The following is a 6,521-nucleotide window of genomic DNA, read 5'->3' on the forward strand; positions in this document are numbered from 1 at the left end:
GGAGAAATGGTCCAAAATTACTCATGACAAGTGATATAAATTTTGTATAAATAAACATTACTGATAGAGCTATAGGAATGAATTGAAAGAACAGCACTTAGCTCTATGATCATCTAATCATTCCTCAAATTATTAACTTCTTTACTGTCTATTCATTCAATTGTCATTGTGCCATTTGAACAGATTAAAACAAATGCAGAATCAATTAATTATTTTGAAAAGAAATAGTTTTAAAAAGTTCCAAGACCTACATGAAGAATCACCTCTACCCATGTGAACTGCCAGAGCAGTGGTTAGTAGAGATATCTAACCTGGATTGCTGTAGAGGAGAGGGGGGCACAGTTAGGGAATTCTCTGTGGAGGTTCTGGGACAGTTTCCACTTTCCCATTTTGGGGGAGAGAGGGCTACATAGGTAAAGAATCTATCCTTATGAATTTAGCTAAGAGTGGTACTCTGAAAGTTGCTTTTCCCTTTGGTCCAAAATAAACTGAATATGGTGACCTCTTGGTCACCATGAAGGAAAGGAAACCTGTAAAGGAAACCTGTTTGGTAGGATTTTTGAAGCAGCTGTTGCCTCCATAGCGGTAGGAAGGAGCTGTCTTGTCAACCTTCCTATTTCAACAACTATGTTAATGCTTCTGGTGTTTTGTCATGATACTGTTTTAAGGTAACTTGAGTTTTGTATAGCCATGTGATTCATTGAAAGAGAATCAATTAAAAAGATGGAGAGCAAAAAATAAAACTCACTGGGGTAGGATACCAAGCTAATGAGTCTATGAACAAAGACAGAAGATGGAAAAAATGGAGTTTGGGTGAATTCAGCCCAAAAGAGTATTGGGTCAGAAATGTGTGATACTTCATACTGTATGTATTAGAATCTGTTTCTGATATTTCTCTTTGTCAGGTCAGGAATTGATTTATCAGTGGTTTCAAAGTATGCTGAGGTAAGGTAGAGCAAATGCTAGCTAAGGATAGAAAAAAAAACTTCTATGAATTTCTAAATCCTCAGCCTCCAAATAAATCCTTTTTTCTGTGCTGACTGACCTAAGATACCAGGAATAGAATGAAGATGGACTTCACTGAACTCTATAATGATGATTGGCTGATTCAATTTTTATCTCCATAATTTGGGTTCCTGGACTCTTAAGACAAGTCATTAATGCTTTCTAAATCCACTGTGACAGCTCTTTCAGAAGCCCTTCACTCTAGGACAAGCATAGTAACACACAACTTTCTCATGTGCTACCTACTGTAGGTCACTTACAAAGAAATAACCCTAAATATTAGTATTCTTTCTTACTTAGAAAACTCATTTCTAGTCAGAGAAGGGATAGAAGCAGGATGGAATGAAGACTGCAAAGATAGTGGACAGTCAAATTCAGTGTGTTGTGAATATATTGAATTAATATGGCAGAGAAGGGGAGGAAAAGGTTTTACCCATAGAATCCCCAAAACTGCCACTTCAGACCTCCACACACAACTGAGGCACAAAACCAGAAACACCAAGAACATCCCATAATGTAACATAAGTAGACATGGATGATATGCTGCCATTGCTCTGGCACTGCAGTGACAGAGAATTAACTGGTTAATACATGCTGAGAGGATGCTATGAAGAGGATCATGCCCCATGTTGCAGAGGAAAGCAGAGTCCTTGCTAATCTGATGTAGAGAACACACTCCTCCTTTCTGATTCCAGACTTGGCATTTGTTATGACCCAGAGCAAGACCTTTGAGAGTTTCCCAAGTGCCAGCAGGAGCATTAGCACACCCCAGGCAAAAACCTCCAGCCATAAATGGCCATGCCCAGATAAGCGTGGACATGTGGTATGTGGCACTGCAGACCCATCTGCGGGACAAACACCACGCATGCAGACATTTGCCACACTGCTTCCTGGCAGCGTGGTGGGTTTTTTGATCCCAGGAGATCCCATGGCAGCAGTGTTCATCGCCCAAAACCAGAGCCTGTCTGGCCAGTGCCATGCTCTAGCTGCTGGCTGGGCTCCCAGTTGCAGGAGCACTGCGGCTGCAGCTCTCCGAGGCCCCCAGGGCCCCAGGTAAGGCTTCTGGGGCCAGCATGGGGCATGTGGCATGGGTATTCCCTGGAAACAAGTAGCAGTGGCACAAGGTGTGCCGCTGCTACTTGTCCCAAGGGAAGCAAATGTTCACGGTCATGTGGACGTGGCCTATGTGGCCAACATCCCAGTGCTTAGAGGAAGCCTCCAAAAAAACCCCAGAAGGTAGTAGACTTTATGGAATCTTTCCTATCTCCTGCAGGCAAACAAAAGCCATGAGGAATTGAATTACCAGACATCTGCCACATTTAAAGAAAGTTAGACCTGTACCTCAACATAGGGATTGTACATACTTGACCCGGTATATAACCAGGGGTGGATCCAGTGAGGTGCAATGGTGCAGCTGCACTCCCCTTTGATTCTGGCTGTACCCAAACTTTAAAACTAACTGCCTTCATAGCTCATTGTCATCTCCCTGATTCCTTCTAATCTCTCTCCACTCTGCGGGTGATAAAGACCCTTTGTCTTTTGAATGGTCTTGCTAACCTACTGTTCAAACTATCCTTTCTTCTGCAATTTTGTTGTCTGTTAGCCATTCCTGGTAATGTCTCTCTTCTATTTTGTAGCCTGAAGACTGTTTTTAGTTCTAGGAAAAACCTTAACTCAGGTATAGAAATGGCTGACAGGAAGTATTGGCGGTACTGTCAAGACGCTCGAGAAGACTAGATTTTGCTTTATGAATCTGAATAAGAGATGTACATTTAATTATAATGACTACTGGACTTAATGATACAATATATTTTGATCATTTTGACTATTTTGCCTAGTTTATTGTGTTTTTTAAACTTTATAGATGATCTAGCAAGTTAGCCCACATTCAGCTAGTTATATTGGTTTTCCCTTTGACCTTAAAATGCATAATATGGTGCTAGCATATTAGCAAAGCATCTGGTTTCCCTTTAAGTAGATAAAAATGTTTTGTGTATATGTGATGATGTGCCACACAATCTGCACCTGTCTTTTCAAAATCCTAGCTTTGTCTATGCATATAACACAAGGTAATAGTTGACCCAAAACCTTTTTAATCCCATAATATTATGCTTTCAATAACTTATCTAGTTCAATTTAAAAACAGTTCCAGTTCTTTGTCCCCATGTGAGGAAACACTTTTTAGTCAATAAATCAGAAAACTGGATAACAAGTTGGACACAAACTGAACAGGTGGGTCATAAGCCAGTAGACTACCAGACTGTTTTTGCCTATAGGATGAAAGGAAACCAGGCAAGTCAGTTGGCTGGTTAGCCCAGCAGCCTACTTGCCTGTCTGCCTTTGTATCTTGTTTTGAACAAAAGCTTTGACAGAAACGTGTTCATCGGAATGTTTTGATTCCATCAAATCATCATTTTCCTATGGACAATTGTTCCGCTGGAAAGATTTCAACCTCTCTAAACTGTTTTCTATGCTTCCTTTGCCAGAAAGTTGCTATGTAATGCTAGGCAAATCACTTAAGACAAACTTTTGTTCCTGGTTACTCATTTTGTGACACCCCCCCATCATTTCCTCATACCCATCTTGGGCCCCTGGGAGTGATTTGCAAAAGTGCTGAATGCTCATAGCTTCAACAGGTTTCATTGGGAGTTGTCCTTTGAAAATGCATGATTGTGTTGAATATCCTGGAAAAGTAGGTTCTAGATGTACCTAATTGAGTAGACATGTTTTATTTCTTTGGAAATTTTTAATTTAAATCTCCTTCATTGGAAGTTTTTTTTAATTTTTAAAGTATAAGTCAGATAAGCATTTGTTAGGGATGGTTTAGGAATAGACAGCTTGCATGTGTGCAGGCAGGTGGACTAGATGATTCTTGAGGTCCCTTCCAATGACTTTAATAACTATTTGCTTCAGTTTCCCATCCGGAAATTGGAGGTAATACCACACTATTGGGAGATGTAGGGTGAAAAATGTTTGTAAAGCACTGGGTGATAAATACACAGAAATGCTCATGGGGAAGTTAGTAATTCTATATTCAGACCAAGGTATGAATAGAGCAGTAAATAAGGCTTATTGCCATATATTGAGAAATGAGGATGAAATGAATATTTTATGAACAGCTGCCCATTCAGTGACAACCAGTTTTCCTGTACACCAAATGAGAAAGGAAATCTGTCTGTATTTTTTTTTAAATGTAATTGAAGGCTGTAACATAATGCATATGTATAAGAGGTTGAATAGTGTTGCACAACCTTTTCTTAGGCATTTCCTAATCATGAGTGCTTGATCTTACAACCTTAATGTTCTTTTAAGGTAGCTGTATGTAATTATTAATAAAGTTGTACTTTCTAGAAATGGCTACAGTTGCTCTGTCTGTTTATATATGTGTGTGTCTATATGTGTATATATCTGTGTATCAATAAGCATAGAACTCCATATATGACTGTAAGTGCAATGTCAAGCCAGTGGTTTTGTCCCTCCTCTCTTTACATTATTTCCTATGAGTTCGTTGTTCACTTTTTATTTTCCCATTTTCTTTTGCACGTAGCCTTAAATTTTCAGAGGACAAAACAATTCCATGGCTTGTTTTGTGTTTTATTACCTTTTATAATGATGCAATGTTCTATTTCTGGTTCTTGCTGGGTAGTGGCATTTTCCCAATGGTAGACAACTCTGTAACAGCTCCTCCTGCAAATTTATCTAGCCTACTGGCTTTTAAAAAAATATTTTCTGTTTAATATGATTTTTTTTCCCCTTCTGCTTTGCTTTCCTCCCTCCATCCGATTATCTTTTAAGAGCATTTTGTTTTGGAAATTAAGTTACTGGAATACTTAAATGAGTGTAAATGTTTACAAGGCTGGAGCCCTAGTTGGTATCATTTACAGTATCAGTGTCATTCATAATAATGGGGGTGGAATGTAGGGAGAGAGAGGACTTAAGACACTAATCCAGGAAGTAAATTATTTATTCTTTTTTCCAAAGCCAATGTCCCTGGGGAAAAAAAATTCTCTGTGTTATAACAACAAAGCAGTCATTGCAGTATGACTAAAATTAACCAGGGATTATAGACTTAATTTTGCTGCTTTATCCAAAGAAAGAATCCTAATTCACAGGCAGCCCAACTTTACTATTTTATCCCAGGAAGGTAATGGTGCTTATCTTAAGATCTCCACGTTAATATCTTTTCACTCTTTTCTTTTTCAATTTTTTTTCCCCTGTGAGTGATATAAAGACCTTCTACAGGTTTTTCTGAAGTTCTGGCATGGGTGACTGGTGCCTTCTGAGTCAGAGGGTCAGTGACTGGAGGGGGTAGGGGGTCCCCCTGCAACTGATTGCACTGACACAGAAGTGCCAGCGGTGCTTCTCCTGGTGCCCCCACTCCCCAGCTGGCGCTTTCAGGGGGAGCACCAGTGCTCCCACCTGCCCCCCCCCACATCGCTTAAGTGGGGAACGCTGGCTGGCAGGGGGTGCAGCAGCGCTCTCAGGGGGTGGATGTGCACCCCCATGCACCCCCTACGCGTTGCCACTGAGTCCTAGCTTTAACTTTTTTATTAAAAACTGCATGCGCAGATCCAGAGAAGCTGTAATGGGGCAGTTGTACCCCCTCTTTTGGATTGCACTGCACCGGGGAGCTTTGGGGGACTTTTTAAACCCTTTAACAAGAAGTGAAAACCTTCCTCCCCTCCTTTTCCCCACTTCCTCTGCTTTCTCACTGTCCCAGGGGTAGGGGAAGCACCAGAGCTGCTCCTGTCTGGTGCTGCCAGGTTGCATGTGGGCTGATTTCAGTTGGGGACAGCAGCAGTGGGGATGGGTTTAGGGGAATCCCCTTCCGCCTGCCTGCTCCCAGGGGATGGAGGACACAGCGGAGAACCACTCTCCAGCCCTGATGTTGCCCCTGTCCCCTCCCCTGGCTGGGTGGGGAGGAACAGCTCTGGTGCTCTCCCAGCCCCCAAAACATCAGGGAAAGCAACAGTGGCAGCTGTGGAATGGGGAGGGAAGGGAAAGGTGGGAATTGTCACCTGCTAGAGACCTAAAGTCCCTGTGGGCTCTCAAGGACGGTCTGTTTGCGTAGGTGGGGAAGGAAGCAGGGAGCTAGTCCTAGATCCACCCCTGAATAAAAGATTGGCCACATTTGATCTTGGGGTAACCATGGTTTGGCTGATTTTAAGTGAGTGCTAGATTTCAGTGAGAGTGGTGTTAGAAATGGAATATTGTTAGAAATGCGCAGCTTGCATCTTGCACCTGATAAGAAAGAAGTACTGCCCAAGGCTCCTTTCTCCCCCTCACCCGCCTTAGCCTTTCTCATGCTGATACAGAAGCTGGAATTCAATTGACTGTGGCCTTGGGGTATGAACTTTTGGCGAACTGTTGTAGTTTCTGAGCATGCTTAATGAGCTGATGCATATTTACCTCTCCGCCCTGCATACTTAAGTAGCTAATTATACTATACATGCGATGTATGTAATGATGTAACTACATGTATGCTTGTATGAAACGGAAGTAGCTGTAAGAGTTCC

At 41.7% G+C, this 6,521-nt stretch overlaps 1 protein-coding gene across 1 annotated transcript in view; it reads left to right on the plus strand.

Annotated features, from left to right (window-relative positions):
* The window catches only part of ABCC4 (ATP binding cassette subfamily C member 4), a 251,125-nt gene that overhangs the window by 31,803 nt on the left and 212,801 nt on the right, over positions 1 to 6,521 (plus strand). The window lies entirely within an intron of this gene.

The sequence above is a fragment of the Crocodylus porosus genome, unplaced genomic scaffold (genome assembly GCF_001723895.1).
Source record: "Crocodylus porosus isolate Cpor-Errol unplaced genomic scaffold, CroPor_comp1, whole genome shotgun sequence".
Taxonomy (NCBI): Eukaryota; Metazoa; Chordata; order Crocodylia; family Crocodylidae; genus Crocodylus; species Crocodylus porosus.